The sequence below is a fragment of the Tupaia chinensis genome, unplaced genomic scaffold, assembly GCF_000334495.1.
Source record: "Tupaia chinensis unplaced genomic scaffold, TupChi_1.0 Scaffold000045_1, whole genome shotgun sequence".
Lineage (NCBI taxonomy): Eukaryota > Metazoa > Chordata > Mammalia > Scandentia > Tupaiidae > Tupaia > Tupaia belangeri.
This window is the reverse complement of record NW_006159501.1, coordinates 8,303,449-8,313,910: the sequence shown is the minus strand read 5'-3', so window position 1 is coordinate 8,313,910 and position 10,462 is coordinate 8,303,449. Positions and strand designations below refer to the sequence as shown.

The window sequence follows — 10,462 nt, the reverse complement described above, 5'->3', positions numbered from 1 at the left end:
CCGGTAGGGAAGGGGCGGGCTGCGGGGGTGAGGCGTGTGCACCGGTGTGCGCTGCGATCGGGCTCTTTGCGTGCCTGCGTGTGTGTGTGTGTGTGTGTGTGAGTGCGCGCGCGCGTGTTTGTGTTGAGAGAGTGCCTGTGTTTCTCTGCGCGGTGGAGTTGTGGGTGACCGCGGACGGTGGTGCGTCTCCGGAATGGCGTGTCCTCGTGGGGATCCGTGCGTACAGTCGGATGTGTAATTTTGGACTGCGTTTGTGGAATTGTGTGTTGGGGCGCAGTTGGTGGTGGGGACCAGTGCTGGGCTGGTGTCGCGTGTGAGCAGCTGTGCGCGGAGCGGGGGTGGCGGGGTGGGCGTGGGCGGCACAGCCGCGCGCACGGAGCACCTAGCCCCCGCCGGTCGGCGCAGTGCGGAGTTTAGGAGCCCCGAAGACAGCTGCGACCCGACAGGGCAAGGGCGGGCCTCGCGGTCAGCCCCGACTGGCTCCGCCGCCGGAAAAAGGGTCGCCTATGAGCTTCTGTCAGGGGCGGTAGCCTGCCGGAGAGTACCCGTTCCCTTCTCCCGGGCCGAAAAGCGACAGACTGAGCCCTGGCCTCGCCATGACCTGCTCTTGCGACCTGGGCCAGACCCGCCACCTTCCCAGATCGCGATTTGCTTCTCTTTCAAACCGGGACAGCTCCTCCCTCGGGGCCGTCGTGGCGGTGGAAATGAGAACGCACCAAAAATAGCGCTTGGCCCGCTGCCCGGCGCGTAGTAGGGCTGTGTGGATCGGAGTAGCATCTCCTTTTTATCCTGTTCCTCTTTAACTGGATGAGCCTCTCAGATTTCTCCGTGCGCGTGCTTTGTGCCTTTCTCTCCCGCCCTAACTTAACGGCAAAGCACTGAGATCCGACAAAGTTTAGGCTGCCGGGTGCGCTGGCTCCTGGCACCTCCCGAGCGGCGCCTCCGGGTGCGGGAAGGTGTGCGGGAGCGCGCAGAGCGGGGCGCCGGCCCTTCTCCAGCACCTGAGGCTCCCGCGCCCAGCCGGGTCTCCTCTCCTGGCGGAAGGGAGCTGTTGTAGCGTCGAGAGCATTTCTGTTCAACAAGTGCCTGATCCCGGGGGACGCAGCTTGTGCAATCCGAGAGCCACGGTGTGAAAGTGACCCCCCCCCAGCAGACACAGATATCGGGCTCCCAGGGCATCCCGACAGGGCCTGGTCACGCCATAAGCTACCCCCTTTTCTCCTGGCCAACGCCATCCAGAGGTGGGTGGTTGCCAGGACGTGGCGTCCTGCCTCCGGCCTAGGCCTTGGACGCCCTCCAACCCACCCCAACCCCTCCGCCTCCCCAATCAGCCATATGCACACACTCCCGGGTATGCACAAACCCTTTCTCCCAGTCCTACACCTTCGTTTTAAACATCTTTACTTTTGAAACCCACTGTTGGTGAAGGTGAGCTGCAGAGAATATGCACACGGAGCAGGAACAGTCCTAAAGACAGCCCCGCCATCTGTCCTCAGACCCCACCAGGCCAGCGGCCTGAGCAGCCCCAACCCTGTTGCTTTCTACCAGAGGCAGGGGATCTCCCCTTTTTTTTCGATTCTCCTCTTCTGGGAAAAGCAGAGAACCTTGAACCAAGGGGGCAGTGGTGCATCAGACTCTCAAGATGGGCTTGGGTGGAGCAGCCTGGGCTTGGCCGCCTGGGGATGGGATGCCTCCATCAGCTGCTGCCTACCTGGGGGTCTCCAGAGAAGCTGGGGTGCTTCTCAGTTTCTATGACACAGGAGTGGGAACCTCTGGTATGTCTCCAGCCAGGACTGAGCCCCGAGATCTCAGCTGGCCCAGCAGAGCCTGGGAGTCAGAGTACACTAATTTTCCATCCTGATTTGGTGTCGGGGGCATATTTAGAATGCAATCTGTTCGTTTCCTCTGACAATTTTATGTCCTAGAGGAGAAAAGGGCTTTTGATCTGAACCCTACCCCTTTATCAGATTCAATAATAATATTAGAGAAAAAAAATCAGTCTCACTTTTTCAGTTTAGCAGACCAAAAGGTTGTTATTGGTTGTCATTTTTTTTCCCTAGTCGAAGCCAGCCCTTTGTCTTAAGCAAGTCAGTGTTTAGGCCTTAGATCTATTTCTGTTTCACTTTTGAACATCTGTAATTACTGAGCTCTTGAGGTTTTATTGGATAATGTGCCAGAGGGAAGGCCCCTGGGCCCGGCCTCTCCCCTGGAGGGGAAGCCATGCCACATCTTGCTGGCCTGCTCCCCTGGGTTCCTCTGTATGCTGCCTTTAAGGGGGAACTTAAACATCAAGTGCAATCACAATTTGGGAGGCTTGGCCTTGGGATCAGGTGCCCGGAAGGTCACTTGACCTGCAGAGAACCCAGACAAGTCAAAACCGCAGAAGAATCAAGATTTGCTCAAATTCCAGCTGAAAACCCATTTATTTCCTAACCTTAAACCTCCTAGAGAGAGAGAGAGAGATTTTAAGAGAAAGAAAGGAACTTGGACAAATTGCTTCAGAATTTATCTCAGCGCCCCTACCTGACTCTAGGGCTGTGGAAGAACAAGGCGTGGGCTCCCTCCGGGGCCTGCACCCCAACTGGGCCTCGTACTCACCTAGCTCTGTTTTCCCTGGAGCTGTGGCAGCTGCGTCTGGGGAAGCCCTGGTGCTCAGACCTTTACCTGCGGGGCTATGCTGCACAGTTCAGGGGCTGCAGTTCCCTGCGCCACCATGCAGAGCGGTTATCCGCCGGCGTTCCCCCTTCCTGGACACGTCCTTACCCCAGGCTATCCTAAGACCTCGTATCACACCTTTGACTCGTTAGTCGTCAAATACACGCTCACCCGTGAGCCAGAGAGAATCCGGGACGCGCAGGGAGCCCCGCAGCTTATTTGGCACCGAAGACTGAGCTCCTTGGCAGCCGAGATGTTATCTCGATCGGGATCCGGTTTATATTAAACCCGTGCATTCCAGCAAGCCCAAACCATACTTGTTTGTTGTGGGATGAGGCTTTCAATGTACGAGTTGCCAGCCGGGCTTGATGGGGGCTGTGTGTGTTGCTCGTTTCTCAGCATCCGATGTCACTGTGCCTGGGGAGGAAGGCGTGCTTGCGGTCAGGATGGGCAGACACTCGTCGGGTTCAATCATGCTTCTCTTTGGCTCCCCATGCTCCCACAGTTTCACTGGTTTTCCTCATGCGTCAGTTCCACACAGGGCAGGCCGCGGACTCTGGTTCTTTCTCCAGGGTGCAGTTTCCAGTCGGATGATGACAGGGGTAGCTGTTTATGGAGATGGCAAGATACGCTTGGTGGCCCCACCAGTGCACGTGTGTTAGGAGGAAAAGAAGCTTTTCTTTCAGATGGGTTGGCACCGCGTGGCGCGGGTTATAATGTAGCTTCAGGTAATCGATACAGCGTGATAGGTGGAACATTTCTGAGGGGGTGATGGATAAGGTGCAAGGCTAGATAATTGTTTTTTTCTTTTTTGTCATCTGAAAAGCACAGTAAATCCTTTCGAGAGCCCTACCTTGGCCATGTCGTTTCAAGTAAAATCGAATTTCAGAGGCAGAGCCTCACATCGCTGCATTTATGAGGCATGACTAACGAAAGACGTTCTTCTGGAGACTTCTGTTCTCTCCCTGCCAGCGGCAGGGCAGGAAAAATGGCTTCTTGGCGGTTTCCTTTACCTTAATAAGCCGAGGGCACCCCACGCTTGCTAACCCAGCGGCTGTGCTTTTCAGGTATTTGTTTATTTTTAGTAAGGTACAACGCACGTTGGCAGGAAGCCATGAGCCTGGGGACTCCCACGTGCCTCATTAGAGGAGAGGTCTTCTTTGGGGAGCCAGGGGTGGGTCTTGATGGTGACTAAGGAAGCTCCAGATTGGTAAATGCGTACTCCATGGTTAAGGTTGCCATGATCTTGAAGAAGAAAGGAAGACGACTTTTTTTTTTTAGGAGGGGTCCTCTCTTGGATGTCTTCTCTGACTTGGCCTCGACACCCCATTTGCTTGCTCTGCATCCCCTTTAGCATGTGGGAGCCTCCCAGGCAGGCACGGTAGTAGGTGCATCTCTAGGTCACAGTCTCCTTTTACCTGCCCAGGTCCCTGCCCCGCTCACCTGTGCCCCTGTCTGCACTGGCAGGTCCGACCCCTGCTCTCCCTCCGAGCCATAGATCTGCACCGTCTTCCAGGAGGGAGTGCCGGCTCTGTGCTGAGACCTGGCAGATCCGAGCCGAGAGCCCTTCTCCCTCACTGATTCCGTGTCCCCTTCCAGTCACGGCCAACAGGCCTCATCTGCTCGTTTGTTAAAGCCAGAAATCTCTGGAGTGTTCGGGGGCTCTTTCCCCTCTTCACTCCACACGTCTAATCAAGGCAGCCCTCTGTGTGGCCCTGGCCTCTTGCCCAGCCCCACTTCCCTTCCGGCCACTGCTGAGCCTTAGCGGCCCTTTGCCTGGAGTGCAGCTTCCAGTTCCTTTGCTGCAACCCGCAGTCGGCTCTTCACGGTTGAGGACGGATTGCAACATCTCGCGGCGCTTCCTTCCACGCTCTTTTACAGTAGGTGTTTTTTGCACACCTACTGTGTGCCTTGTTCCAAGCTGGGCCCTGGGAAGTCTGGACACAGGCTTCCTCCCTGCATAGGTGAGTCAAAGGTCCTAGGCCATGGGTGGGGAGACCACGGAAGAGGCCAGCACCCTCTAAGCTATGCCTGGGAGCAGGTGAGAGCCTAAGAGAGCCTGGACGTGGGCCCGTCTTTCTTACCTCTCACCCAGGCTTCTTTATCTCTTAAACTTCTAGTCGTCTTTGAAAAAGAAAATGTGGGACCAGCAGGTGGTAGAGTGCTGAAGGTGCTGCAATTTCACGAGGCAGCCGTGGTTCAAGCCCGGACCTAGTGACTTGAAGATCACGCTGGGTGCGTGTGCATGTGCGTGCATGCCCAAAATCTTGAGAAGAAACTGGAGGAGAAGGGATTGTGGTGTGGCCATCCCCTGCCCTCTGGGGGTGATTTTTCACTTCCCCCTCTTTGTCTTCTCTGTCTCTTTTTAGGTGCCCTATGGCAAAAATGCGACATCTTTATTGGCATAGGCTTCACATACTGTACGGCATGCCCACTTGAGGTGTAGCGCTGTGTGAGTGTACAGGCCGTGCAGCCACCTCCGCAACCAGCGTCAGGGAACCAGCAGTTAGCGTAATGGCTATGTTGCTGGACTCCCACGTAGTCGACCGCAGTTCGTGTCCCAGATCCGGTGGCTTAAAACTCACGCAGGGCGCGTGTACGTGCGTGCCCAAGATCCCGAGAGGAGAATGGAGGAGAAGGGATTGCGGCGTGACCATCCCCTCTGGGGGGTGATTTCTCGCTTTCTGTCTCTCTGTCTCTCTCTGTCTCTGTCTGGCGAGCGCACGCGGCCTGTAGCGAAAACCTCTCCAAAAAAAAAGAGAAAGTAACCAGCGCCAGAGCTTTTCCACCACTCCACAGACCCCTCCTGCCCGTTTGCGGTCACTCCCTGTCTCCAGCCAGCCCCAGGCAGCTCCCATCTTTCTCCCAGGCTTCCTGGGCGTGCCTTTTCTTTCTTCGTGTCCCATTATTCTGTAGGTTTGGCTCAAGGGCCTTGCTACGGTTTAAATGTGTTCTCCAAACATTCGGGTGCTGTCGGCTGGCTAGGTGGCGGGGTATCACGTGTGTGCAGCGGAGCTGGGTCCACAGGGACAGTGGTGGGTTTGGGTTCCCGCCAGCCTGGACACACTGGGCTCCTCCACTCACCATCCTGGCTGGCTGGAAAGGCTGGAGGGGGTCATGGTGTAGGCCCCTTTGCGGGTGCTTGTCTCTCTCTGTTCCTCTGTCTCTCACTCTGTCTCTCTCTCTCACTGTCTCTCTTGCTTCATCCACACATGAAATAAAAAAAAAAAACTCGCGTTAAGATTTGGTAAGCTGTTGTAACGGGATTAAGAGGGTGGAAACTTAATCTGACTATGGGATTAAAAGGTGGAGCCTTTAGAAGGAGATTAGGGGTGGGGTGGGGCCCCCACGATTGGATACTTGTAGGTTTTTTGCTTTTAATTGACAGAGGGCATGTATGCTCACCAGAGAGAGACAGAGATGAGGGGTGGGATGGCAGAGGCGCCCCCTTCTTCATCTCTCCAACCCTTCGGGATGTGGGGCATGCACACACGTGGGTCTGGCACGTTTGCCAAGATGCTAGGGCCCAGATTCGAAGCACTGTTGGCCATGTGGGATCCTGCGCCCTTAACCATGTGGCTCGGGGGCTGGTCCGGGTCCTTGCAGGTTTCTGGGAAACACACAGATACTCGGGCACAGACGCCAGCTCTTTCCACATGGTGCCCGGCCCTGCCCTGGGACCCCACCAACAGGAGGAGCCTCATGAGGTGTGGCCCCATGATCTGGGACTCCCCCAGACTGTGAGGTGAGTGAGCCTCTACTCTCTACTGATTACCCAGGCTCAGAAACGCGCAGTAGGCCTTTCCTAGTAGGCCCGTCTCCCTGTGAGGTGGTGAGCGCTCACGGCCTCTCGCCTGCACCCAGCACTGCGGGGGCCCCTAAAGCACACCCGGGCGTGTCCACTGGACAGCTGAAGTTCCCTTCCTCACGTGTGTTTGGTATAACTCGCGAGCATCCAGTGAGTGTGTGAGTTGTTGGCTGCCGTGTGGCCCTGCCGTATGCACTGCTGTGTTTTAGCAAAGATGGGCGAGGCCAATGCATCAAACTCAGGTTTTTGTTTGTTTATTTTTCGCTTTTAAGAGGTTTTTGCCATAGGATGTGTGTGCTTGCCAGAGAGAGAGAGAGAGAGAGAGAAAGGGAGAGAGACAGAGACAGTGAGAGGGAAATTGAGAAATTGCCCCCCCCCCCAGGGGAATGGCCACACCACAATCCCTTCTCTGTTCTCCTCCTGGGATCTTGGGCACACAGGCACACTCGCCTGGCATGCTTTTCAAGCCACTGGGTCCGGGACTCGAACCATGGTCAGCCATGTGGGAGTCCAGCAACGTAACCGCTATACCATCTGCTGGGCCCTCAAACTCAGTTTTTAAGTGGCCAAAGGAAAAAATGAGAAACGGCATCAGGAGCCCAAGTCCACTGGCGGAAAGTAGAGCTGAGAGTGGATCCCGTCACTTTCCCGTCCACCCCAGTTCTGGTTTTAACCACGGGTCCTCCTGGGGGCCAGCTTGGCCCGATGTTCGGTTTTCCTGGTGCCTTTCCTAGGGCACAAGAGGGTGACACGTCTTCATTTACTCCAGCCCTGGGCCACAACTGACCAGGGACAAGGGGCTCCGTGAAGCCCTGGAGTGAAGTCTCCTGGTAAAGAGACGGCGGCCCCTGGTGGGGTGAGAGGACAGCAGATGTCCCTGGCTGCTGGGTGCCTTTCAGAATTCCTCTCCTGGCATCTTTTCTGCTCTTAGAGGAAGGGAGCAAGGAGGAGACCCCGTTGGACAGATGTGTAAACTGAGACACAGACGTTGCAGACCCGTTGTACACCGGGTAGACCTGGGTCTCGGGGGTAGGCCCGGTCCCCAGTGGGCTGTCTTCCCCCAGTGACATACCCAGCTCTCACGCCAGACAGTAAGAATGTCTTGTGTGGGGGCTGGCAGGTGGGGTGGTGGTTGAGGTACTGGACCCCCACATGGCTGACTGCGATTCACATCCCGGACCCAGTGGCTCAATAAAATCACGACAAAAGTAAGATAGATAAATAACTAAATAAAATGTAAAACAAACAAGCAAACAAACAAAAAGAACAAACAAAAAGAACGTCTTGTTTCTTTCTAAGGGTCAGGGTTGTTAGACCCTCATTTGCAAAATATCGCGGAGGAAAGATCTGAGGCTTGGGATTAAGTAGACGGGGGTCTGAATCCTGCGCTCCACTCTGTCATTGGTGACTGGGTGATGCTCTCTGAGCCCGAGTTTGCTTGCGTGCAAAAAGGCGCTGGTTCCAGGCCCGCCTGAGGCACGGGAAGGGGACTGGCCGTGAGCAGCAGGTAGACCCCTGGCTGGGCACGTGGGTGCAGGGGGTGTAGTGGCCACCGTGCCTGTCTAAACGCTCACGCAGGCCAGTGCCTTCTCTGCCATGGAGGGTTCCTTTCCAAATTCAGGTTTTTCAGGTCTTGGCCAGACCGCAGTAGTAGGGCGTGCCGTCAGAGCCCGACAGTGCGTGTCCTCAGGCTCCTGCGGGGTCCAGGGTGGGTCATGGTTTGGAGTCTGGGAGCTGCCATTTGGGATTGCCCAGCCACACGCCTTCTGAGAAGCACCTGTCAGGGTCCCTGATACACCACGGTGACCTTGGTCTGGGGCAGCTGCACATGACAGCCTCGGCTTCCTCCTCAGACACAGCAAGGCTGGACCTCCAGGTCCCCACGCCCCCAGGGCTGGGAGAGCCTTTGCTGGGTTCGGGTGCGTGTGCGCTGCGGCCGGCGTGGGGACTGCACGCGCTCACGCTTCTGCGCAGCGGCTCGTGTGGGTTCCAGCACTTTCCCTCTCCAGCTCAGGTACTCAGCTCTCTGCTTCCTCTCTGCGCATTTAGGTGAAGTTTCCAGAAAACAGCGTTTATGACAGCCCCCACCCCTCCCTGTCACTCCCATCTTTTCCATTTGCTTCTTTGTAATCAATTTCTGGAGAGAGGGAAGAGCCTCTCAAAATCAATCACCTGTATTTAAAAAGAACTCGGTTCTTTCTTTCTTTTTTTTTTTTTTTTTAAGTTTTTGTGTTTTTTTGGAGAGGCTTTTTTTTGCTATAGGGCGTGTGCACATGCCAGACAGAGAGAGAGAGACAGAGAGATAGAAAGAGAAAAATCACCCCCCAGGGGGGATGGCCATGCCGCAACCCCTTCCCCTCCATTCTCTTCTCGGGATCTTGGGCACGCACATACATGCGCCCGGCGTGAGTTTAAGCCACCGGGTCCGGGACTCAAATCGCGATCGACTACATGGGAGTTTAGCGACATAGCCATTACGCTAACTGCTGGTCCCTAAAAAAGAACTCGTTTCTAATGTGCAGTTTTCCATCTCTACCATGTGTGGCTGGAGAGATGTCCCTGGCAGAGTGACCATGGGATGACCAGAAGAGCCTCCAGCCTGGAGGACTAAGGCACGGCCCTGGAGGCAGGACAATCCCGCCCCACCCCAGCCCTTGGCCTAGCGTGTGGTGGAGTGGCAGGGATGTGCTTTTTTTAAAAAAATTGTTATTATTATTTTAATCTGACCAGAGAGAGACAGAGAGAGGGTAAGTAAGAAAGCAAACCACTATATCTGGGACTTGACCTGCAGTCAGCCATGTGGGAGTCCAGCACCTTAACCACCACGCTACCTGCCAGCCTCTGGGATATTTTTTTTTTTCTTTTTTTTTTTTAAAGAATTATTTATTTACTTTTATCATTCATTCATTTTATTTTAATTTGACCATTGAGATACACAGAGAGAGAGAGACAAAGAGGGAAAGTGAGAAAGCAAGCCACCAGGTCCAGGACTCAAACCATGGTCAGCCATGTGGGAGTGTCCAGTGCCTTAACCACCACGCCACCTGCTGGTTCCGGGATTTTCTTTCTTCAAAACCCTTGGCTGGGGACCATGGTGAAGCAGTTCTATCGCTGGACTCCCACATGGCCGACCACGGTTTAAATCCTGGACCTGGTGGCTTAAAAATCATGCTAGGTATGTGTACATGCATGCCCAAGATCCCAGGAGGAGAATAGAGGATAAGGGATCGCGACGTGGCATACCCCCTGGCGGGTGATCTCTCACTTTCCTTCTTACTGTCTCTGTCTCTGCACACTCCCTAAGGCAAAAACTTCTATATAAAACAAACAAACAAAGAAAAACCCCTTGGTCGTGCAGTGAGGATCTGTGCTTGGTGATGAAACCTGGGTAGCCTGGCAGGGCCTTGGCCTCGGGGTGGGGGAGACGTCGTGGTCACTTTGGCTTCTTTGGGGGGGGGTTTGTCAGTAAGGACAGGGAGGAACAGGCTGCTGGCAGGTGCTAAAGCCCTGTGTTCCATCCTGCCGGAGCTTTGGCACACATGATCCATTCTTATTTTCTGGGGGGCATTTCTCTGTCCTCTGGATGAAGAATTGCTTTTACTAGCATATGTTCTTGGTGATATAGTTACCCGATCTGAAAATAATATGGTCTGGCTGATCGTTCTCAGAACTTGCTGGAAGGTGAAAGCTCATGCATTGGGGAATTATTTTCACCAGCACTAGCAGGAGGTGGGGGAGAGGGAAGGTAGCACCGGGAAGGAATCCAGATTCTCTTGGCCAAGGACCCCTGTGCAGTGTAAAGTTCTCACTGTGACCCACTGCTTCTTCCCCTGTGGCTTGTCCTGGGAGTTGCTGGTTCCCTGGGATAACCACATCTCACTGTCACCATCATCATGACTCTCATCACCGCCGCCATTACTATCACTATCACCATTCACTATCATCACCACCGTCATCACCATCATAACTATCCTCATCATCCTGTCATCACCATCATAA

General features: G+C 54.8%; 1 pseudogene; it reads right to left on the bottom strand.

Annotated features, from left to right (window-relative positions):
- Positions 1-10,443, bottom strand: part of LOC102477073 (NADH dehydrogenase [ubiquinone] 1 beta subcomplex subunit 3 pseudogene) — a 15,999-nt pseudogene extending 5,556 nt beyond the window's left edge.
- Between the last annotated feature and the right edge of the window lie 19 nt (positions 10,444-10,462).